Below are 9,258 nucleotides of genomic sequence, written 5' to 3' on the forward strand. Positions count from 1 at the left end.
CCCCATAAGATTATCAGCACCCCCAAACAGCAGGAAGTAGTCTGGGAAACTAGTCTGGGAAACCATGCCCACATTCCCCCAAAATGGACTATGGATGTTATTGGTTTTTTTTTTTTTTTTAAAGAGGAGAAGTGATGCAGGAAAATTGTCTATATTCTATCAATTATATTTTAAATAAATGCTGATGGAGAGTGTATATGTGCCACACCTTCTTTATCCATTCTTCTATTGAGGGGAACCTTGTAGTGATATGAGCAGCAGGGCTGCGTCCCTGGCACCCGGCCACCCGCATGACTTTACCCGAAATAATTACATGGAAACTGTATTCTTTTAAACACTGCCTGGCCCATTAGTTCTAACCTCTTATTGGCTAGCTCTTACATTTTGATCTAACCCATTTCTAATGTTCTGTGTAGCACCACGAGCTGGCTTACCAGGGAAGATTTTAATCTGCGTCTGTCTGGAGTGGGAGAATCATGGCGATTCCTGACTTGGCTTCTTTCTCCCAGCATTCTGTTCTGTTTACTCTGCCTATCTAAATTCTACCCTACCAGAGGCCAAGCAGTTTCTTTATTAATTAATCAATGAAAGCAACATATAGAAAGATGACCCTCCTCTATCATTTCCCCTTTTTCTGTTTAAACAAAAAAGGAAGGCTTTCATTTTAACATAGTAAAATTACATATAGCAAAACAGTTATAAAGCAAGAATTACAGTCACAATATTTATATCTATCTTTTATCATAACTAAGGAAAACTATAACTATCTATCCATTCTTCAATTCCATCAAAGACTCCAGAAGGATATAATATTACCTGAGTAAACAAGAAGTAAGAAACTTCAAACTCTAGAAATGACAGAGACATCTCGCTGCCTGGACAGTCACCCAAAGTCCTTTTGTACCATTGGGGCATCAATCTTCGGCCTACAGGCCCATAGTATCCAGCAGACATTTTCATGAAGCAGGAAATTCCAAAGACAATTCAGTCATTTTCTGCTGTGTCCTGCAGGATGTCTTGCAGACTCTTTCATGAGTCAGGAACCCCGAAATATTATCTCACATTTTGGCAAGTTCAGCAGTCCTCTCTCTGCAGGTTCTTTGTGTCCAGTTTATGCATCAGTCCAGGCAAGAGCAGTTTCTTGCCCAAATGGCTATCAAACTCCATAAAGAGCCTCTTCGATGCCCATCTTCTTCTTGAAGTAGATTGGTGCTGCCAGGAGCAGACATGTCTCATTGTCATGAAAAGTCCTAAGTTATTAAAACATTTAAATGCCATATTCTGCAGTCTTTGAAAGATATGAAGAATGCCTATCTAACTGAAATATATCTCTATATATCTAAAAAATCTCACTAACATGACTACGAATTTGACTATTATTGATGATTATCCATTAGCAACCTATATTTCCTAATTATACATTACATTTTTAAATGAACTACACAATCACAATACCTTAATCAAGATTAGAAATATGCATACACATAACAAAACTGACCTTAAAGTCCATACCAATGAAAATTATTCATACCTATATCATTTCCTCCTTTAAATGTAAAAGAACATTTATAAACAATATTTGGGAATATGGGCACAGTTATTTCTCTCCAAACTGCTTCCTGCTGAATGTGGGTGTCATTAATTAGGTCTTTCATGATATAACCTGTGTGCCAGGGTCATCTCAGTTGGCAGTTGAGTGAAGTAATTTTTTGAGGGTGTTCACAGCAACCTTTCAGGAGGACATGGTCTATCATACTATACTGGGATAGAAACAATCCATAGGGTTTCATCCTCTGTGAAAACAAAAGAAGACCCTCTCCAAAGCATCATATCCTTAGGCCCAAATTCTGAAATCATAATACCCTTATATCCATTCTTGGCAGCCCATATAATGAAATATCTTTCTGTATTTAACTCCTTCACAGTCCAAAAATTTTAAAAAAAAAAAACATAATGTACATAATCCAGACTCTCTGTGAATTTTCCATTGTTACATGGCTTATTTTTCTTTATTTCTTTTAATCTATAACTATCTGTACTCTGTCTCTTTAAAGATTTTTCTCTATATATTTTTCTTCTCTCTCTCTCTCTCAAGCCTATGTACACTCATCCAACAGTGTGGTCTTTTATGTCTGAATATGTTTTATTGTGAATTTGTACTTCTTTTACTATCCAGGAGCATTTCTTAAAATGTTAAGCACTTCTTAAAAACTTAAGTTGCACCATGTAGGGGTAATAAGGTACTGCCTATTTACTGCCAGTCTAAACCTTAACTGCACTGTTGTTATGATAATTATGGTAGTTCCTGCCTGAGACCAGCATAGTTCAGCATGGTGGAGCTGAGCTGCTCCTGCCTCAGAACCATTTGGTGCCCCTGAGCCACACACAGTTCCAGGCACACAGCAGTCCACATTGCCATCAAGCAAGCCGTAGCACTTTACTCCAAATGATCCGTTCAAAGACTCTGTCTCCCACAGGAGCCAGACAGAGATCATGATGGCAGCACAGCCCAGAAAGCCAGCATTTTAAACCAGCCAGTTTTTTCCTGCTGCTGAGTCAGGAAAGTTTCTTTGCAGCCAGCCACCCACAAACAGCCAAAAGCTGTGTTAAACTCTCTTTCCTTTGTTTTAAAAGCCCTCTCAGGTTTTTAAGTGGATTTAGTTCATCACGTTGGAGCGCCACTCTGTAGTGATATGAGCAGCGGGGCTGTGTCCTTGGCACCCGGCCGCCCACATGGCTTTACCCGAAATAATTACATGGAAACTGTATTCTTTTAAACATGCCTGGCCCATTAGTTCTAACCTCTTATTGGCTAGCTCTTACATTTTGATCTAACCCAATTCAAATATTCTGTGTAGCCCCATGAGCTGGCTTACCAGGGAAGATCTTAACCTGCGTCTGTCTGGAGTGGGAGAATCATGGCGACTCCTGACTTGGCTTCTTTCTCCCAGCATTCTGTTCTGTTTACTCCGCCTATCTAAATTCTACCCTATCAGAGGCCAAGCAGTTTCTTTATTATTAACCAATGAAAGCAACAGATAGAAAGATGACCCTCCTCCATCAGAACCTAGGTTGTTTCCAGGTTCTGGCTATTACAAATAGTGCTGCTATGAATATAGTTAACAAATGCTTTTGTAGTATGATTGGGCATCTCTTGGGTATATTCCCAAGAGTGGAATTGTGGGATCCAGAGGTAGGATGACTCCCAGTTTCCTGAGAAACTGCCACACTGATTTCCAAAGTTGTTGCCCAAGTTTGCATTCCTACCAGCAATGGATGTGTGTTCCCCTTACTCCATGTCCTCTCCAGCATAGGCTATCATTGGTGTTTTTGATTTTAGCAGTTCTGACACGTGTAAGATGGTATCTCAAAGTTGTTTTGATTTGCATTTCCATGATCACTAAGGAGGTTGAGCATGACCTCGAGTGTCTTTTGACCATTTGAACTTCTTCTGTTGAGAATTCTGTGTTCAGTTCAGTACTCCATTTTTAAATTGGGTTAATCAGAGTATTAATGTTTAGTTTCTTGAGTTCTTTATATATTTTGGAGATCAGACCTTTGTCTGATGTGGGGTTCATGAAGATCTTCTCTCATTCAGTAGGTTGTCTTTTTGTCTTAATGACAGTGTCATTTGCTTTATAGAAGCTTCTCAGTTTCAGGAGGTCCCATGTATTCATTGTTGCTCTTATTGTCTGTGCTACTGGGATTATACTTAAGAAGTGGTCTCCTGTGTCCTTGTGTTGTAGAGTACTTCCCACTTTCTCTTCTATCGGGTTCAGTGTGGTCAGATTTATATTGAGGTCTTTAATCCATTTGGACTTGAGTTTTGTGCATGGTGATAGATATGAATCTATTTTCATTCTTCTACAGGTTGAGATCAAGTTATGCCAGCACCATTTGTTGAAGATGCTTTCTTTCTTCCATTGTATACTTTTAGCTCCTTTGTCGAAAATCAGGTGTTCATAGGTTTGTGGGTTAATATCTGGGTCTTCTATTCAATTCCATTGGTCAACATCTCTGTTTTTATGCCAATACCAAGCTGTTTTCATTACTGTAGCCATGTAAGAGAGTTTGAAGTCAGGGATGGTAATGCCTCTAGAAGTACTTTTATTGTATAGGATTGTTTTGGTTATCCTGGGATTTTCGTTTTTCCATATAAAGTTGATTATTGTTCTTTCAAGGTCTGTGAAGAATTGTGTTGGAATTTTAATGGGGACTGCAGTGAATCTATAGACTGCTTTTGGTAGAATTGCCATTTTTATTATGTTGATCCTCCAATCCAAGAGCATGGGAGATTTTTCCATTTTCTGATATCCTCTTCAATTTCTTTCTTCAAACACTTAAAGATCTTGGTTAGAGTTACACCAAAATACTTTATGCTATTTGTAGCTATTGTGAGTGGGGAAGTTTCTCTGATTTCCCTCTCTGCTTCTTTGTTTTTTGTGTGTAGGATGGCAACTGATTTTTTGGAATTGAACTTGTATTCAGCCACATTACTAAAGGTGTTTATCAGCTGTAGGAGGTCTTTGGTAGAGATTTTGTGGTCGCTTATGTACAGTATCATATCATCTGCAAATAACAAAAGTCTGACTCCTTCCTTTCCAATTCGAATCCCCTTGATCTCTTTATGTTGTCTTATTGCTATTCCTAGAACTCCAGGCACTATATTGAAGAGATATGGAGAGAGTGGACAGCCTTGTCTTGTTCCTGATTTTAGTGGAATGGCTTTGAGTTTCTCTCCATTTAATTTGATGTTAGCTGTCGGCTTGCTGTATATTGCTTTTATTTCATTTAGGAATGAACTTTGTATCCCTAGTCTCTCCAAGACATTTTCATAAAGGGGTGCTGAATTTCGTCAAGTGCTTTTTCAGCATCTAATGAAATGATCATATGGTTTTTTCTTTCAGCTTATTTACATGATGATTACATTGATATATTTCCATATGGTGAACCAGGCCTGCATCTCTGGGATGAAGCCTACTTGATCATAATGGATTAATTTTTTGATGTGTTCTTGGATTTGGTTTGCCAGTATTTTATTGAGAATTTTTGTCTTGATGTTCATGAGTTACATTGGTCTGTAATTCTCTATCTTGGTTGAGACTTTGTGTGGTTTTGGTATCAGGGTAACTGTAGTTTCATAAAAAGAGTTTTAGCAATGACTCTTCTGTTTCTATTTTGTGAAACACATTAAAGAGTATAGGTATTAGCTCTTCTTGGAAATTCTTGTAGAATTCTGCATTGAACCCATCTAATCCAGTACTTTTTTTGGTAGGGAGGTTTTTGATGACAGCTTCTAATTCCTCACAACTTACAGGTTGATTTAAATTGTTCACCTGGTCTTGATTTAATTTTGGTATATTGTACTTATCTAAAAAAAGTCCATTCCTTTCACATTTTCCAATTTTGTGGCATACAAGCTTTTGTAGTAAGATCTAATGATTCTCTGAATTTCCTCTGTGTCTGTGGTTATGTTCCCATTTTCATTTCTGATCTTATTAATTTGCGTATTCTCTCTCTGCCATTTGATTAGTTTGGATAGGGGTTTGTCAATCTTGTTGATTTTCTCCAAGAACCAGCTTTTTGTTTCATTGATTCTTTGGATTGTTTTCTGTTTCTATTATTTTGATTTCAGCCCTCAGTTTGATTATTTTCAGTCTTCTACTCCTCCTGGGTGAGTTTGATTCTTTTTTCTAGAGCTTTCAGGTGTTCTGTTAAGTCTCCAATGTGTGCTTTCTCCATTTTCTTTATGTGGGCACATAGTGCTATGAACTTTCCCCTTATCACTGCTTTCATAATGTCCCATAAGTTCGGGTATGTTTTCATTGAATTCAAGGAAGACTTTAATTTCTTTCTTTATTTTTTCCTTGACCCAGCGGTGGTTCAGTAGTTGACTGTTCAGAGCAGGATGGAATAGAGGAAATATTTTGGAAGGGAACCTAATGTGATCAATATTCCTTATACTAAGCAATAGATTGATTGGTTATTTCAAAACAGTGAATCTTAGGTAACTGCATTTCCTCAAACTGAAGGCTGGATTAATAATCTTTTCCCACCTCCACGAACTCTGCAAGTATTATGTTCTTTTTTTTTCATTTCCATCTGGTTACCTGAAAATTTCTGCTATATATTACTATGAACATCAGATATTCAGCTGCATACATGATATTTTTGAGTCATTCAACACCCCTATCTAATAACAACCATTTCTGTCTTTATGCAATGAAAATGAGTCATTTTATGAGAAGTTGTGATGCAGATGTCCCACACATGCCTGAGCATTTTACAGTGTCTTATGTTTCATAAATTTTGTCAGTTGTGAAACCCTATGTTGAACATCAACAATTGCAAACAAAGCTTCTTCACTGATGGTTGAGAGATAAACTAATCCATGAGTATAATAATAAGTCACTGGGTGTTCGTTTACTACTATAATTATTTAGCAAGGTTGCATCATTCTATTTACCTCTAGGAGCATGACATGTCTAAGCACAGGAATTTGGTCCCAATACTAATGCTAACAGTTGATTTAACTTCCTGAATAATTCTTGCCAATCACAAAGGATTTGGTTACTCCCACATTATTAATCCATATTGAAGCAGTCAGCTTGTCTTTCCAGGTATCCAGACTGAAACAGAAAAATTATTGTCACTAAGGTAATTCAGTCTCCTAAAAACAAATGGCACATGTTATCTCTTACTTGTGAACACTAGCTCTGAGGATTTATATTTGAATGTCTAGCCTCACTGTCTAACAACTATAAAAATGATAACATATTCCTGACACTGGAAATCTTGGTTGGTATACTGTAGTGTCTACCATGAGAATTGTGACCCACTCTAAATTATAGCCATCTAAATGCTCAATATATTTCTATGTATATATTTTAGGGAAAGCCTATGCTAGTAACTTTCTGTGAATGCATTTAGCAGTTGTTATATCTCTAGCTATTCCATGCTATATCCTCTTCTCCAGTCCATCCTACCATTACCCTGTCCTGTACTTTGATTTTTCTGTTTTCCCTTATAGTAGATTGTTGTACCCACCATAACTTTAAGTTTTTCTCCTATGGTCATTAACTAATTTCCTGACTTCTATGGGTTTTCCAAAGAAACACACCTATCTGATCTTTCAAGCCTATCACTGGCAAATGAATAACAAGCACATGATGTTTTTCTTCCTGGGACAAGGTAAACTTGCTCAAAATGAGTGTTTCCAGCTGCATCCATTCACCTATAAGGTCTCTCTTGTTCTCAACTCTTTTATGATGCAATTCAATGTGAGAGAAGCTGGTGATGTTGTGTCAGAATTGAGAAACATTTGCAAAGAATATATTCCTTTTATAATTTCTCACATTTGTCTACTGAGGTCCAAGAGCACAGTCTGAAATTTACCTCCTTGAATGCTGGAGAACATTCTTTATTGAATATATATAGAAAGAGAGTGTATTGATAACACACTATTTGCAAGATAAGATTCAGTACCAGAAGACCCATCGGAGAGGTGAATGTGCTCTGGACTGGCTGGAAGAAACGGAGCACAGACACCCTGCAACACCCTAAACTATCTGGGTATGCAGCAGGGCCTACTCTACCCAGCTACTGCCTCTCTCTTCATATCCCATCCCAGCTTGCTTCCAGGCCTCCCTTCCCTACTTCGGGGACATAGAATCCCCCAACTCAGCTTGCTTTGGAGCTGAGGATGTGGGGAAAAATTGGGGAGTGCACGGAGCACAGGAATTCCTTTGTTTCACTGAGCCTGTACTTTGCAAGCCCACCCTTTTGTCTGCGAGGTTCCTGGCCAGCAAGTGGCCCTGATCCTGAACCAATCAAATAGACCTAAGAAACAAGTGGGTGTGGCTATCCTAATATCTAACAAGATTGATTTCAAACTAAAATCAATCAGAAGAGATGGAGATGGACACTTTATACTCATAACAGGAACAATTCATCAGGATGAAGTCTCAATCCTGAATATCTATGCCCCTAATATAAAAGCACCTACTTATGTAAAAGAAACATTACTAGAACTCAAGAAACACATCAAACTCCACACACTAATAGTAGGAGACTTCAACACTCCTCTCTCACCAATGGACGGGTCAATCAGATAGAAACCTAACAGAGAAATAAGAGAATTAATGAAAGTACTGAATCAAATGGACTTAACAGACATCTATAGAACATTCCACCCAAATAGGAAAGAATATATGTTTTTCTCAGCATCTCATGGAACCTTCTCGAAAATTGATCACATACTTGGTAACAAAACAAACTTCCACTGATACAAAAAAAATCAGTATCCACATGTGTCTTATCAGATCACCATGGAATAAAGTTAGAATTTAACAATAATTCCACCCCCAGAAAGCCTACAAACTCTTGGAAACTGAATAGTCAACTACTGAACCACTCCTGGGTCAGGGAAGTAATAAAGAAAGAAATTAGTCTTCCTTCAATTCAATGAAAAAAAGACACAACATACCCAAACCTATGGGACATTATGAAAGCAGTGCTAAGAGGAAAGTTCATAGCTCTAAGTGCCCACATTTAAAAAAAAATGGAGAAAGCTCACATTAGAGACTTAACAGCACAGCTAAAAACTCTAGAAAAACAGAAATAGACTCACCCAGAAGGAGTAGAAGACTGGAAATAATCAAACTGAGGGCTGAAATCAACAAAATAGAAACACAGAAAACAACCCAAAGAATCAATGAAACAAAGAGCTGATTCTTTGAGAAAATCAACAAGATTGACAAGCCCCTATCCAAATTAATCAAAAGGCAGAAGGAGAACATGCAAATTAGCAAAATCAGAAATAAAAAGGGGGACATAACCACAGATATTGTGGAAATTGAGAATCACATAGTAGAAACAAAAGAGTCATTGCCAAACTCTTTTTATGAAGCTACAGTTACCCTGATTCCAAAACCACACAAAGACTCAACCAAGATAGAGAAATACAGACCAGTCTCGCTCATGAACATTGATGCAAAAATTCTCAATAAATACTGGCAAACTCAATACAAGAGCACATCAAAAAATTAATCCATTACTATCAAGTAGGCTTCATCCCAGAGATGCAGGCCTGGTTCAACATATGAAAATATATCAATGTAATCCATCATGTAAATAAACTGAAAGAAAAAAAACCATATGATTGTTTCATTAGATGCTGAAAAACATTTGACAAAATTCAACACCCCTTTATGATATAGGTATTGTAGAGGGTAGGGATACAAGGATCATATTTAAATA

This window comes from Chionomys nivalis, chromosome 2 (assembly GCF_950005125.1).
Source record: "Chionomys nivalis chromosome 2, mChiNiv1.1, whole genome shotgun sequence".
Taxonomy (NCBI): domain Eukaryota; kingdom Metazoa; phylum Chordata; class Mammalia; order Rodentia; family Cricetidae; genus Chionomys; species Chionomys nivalis.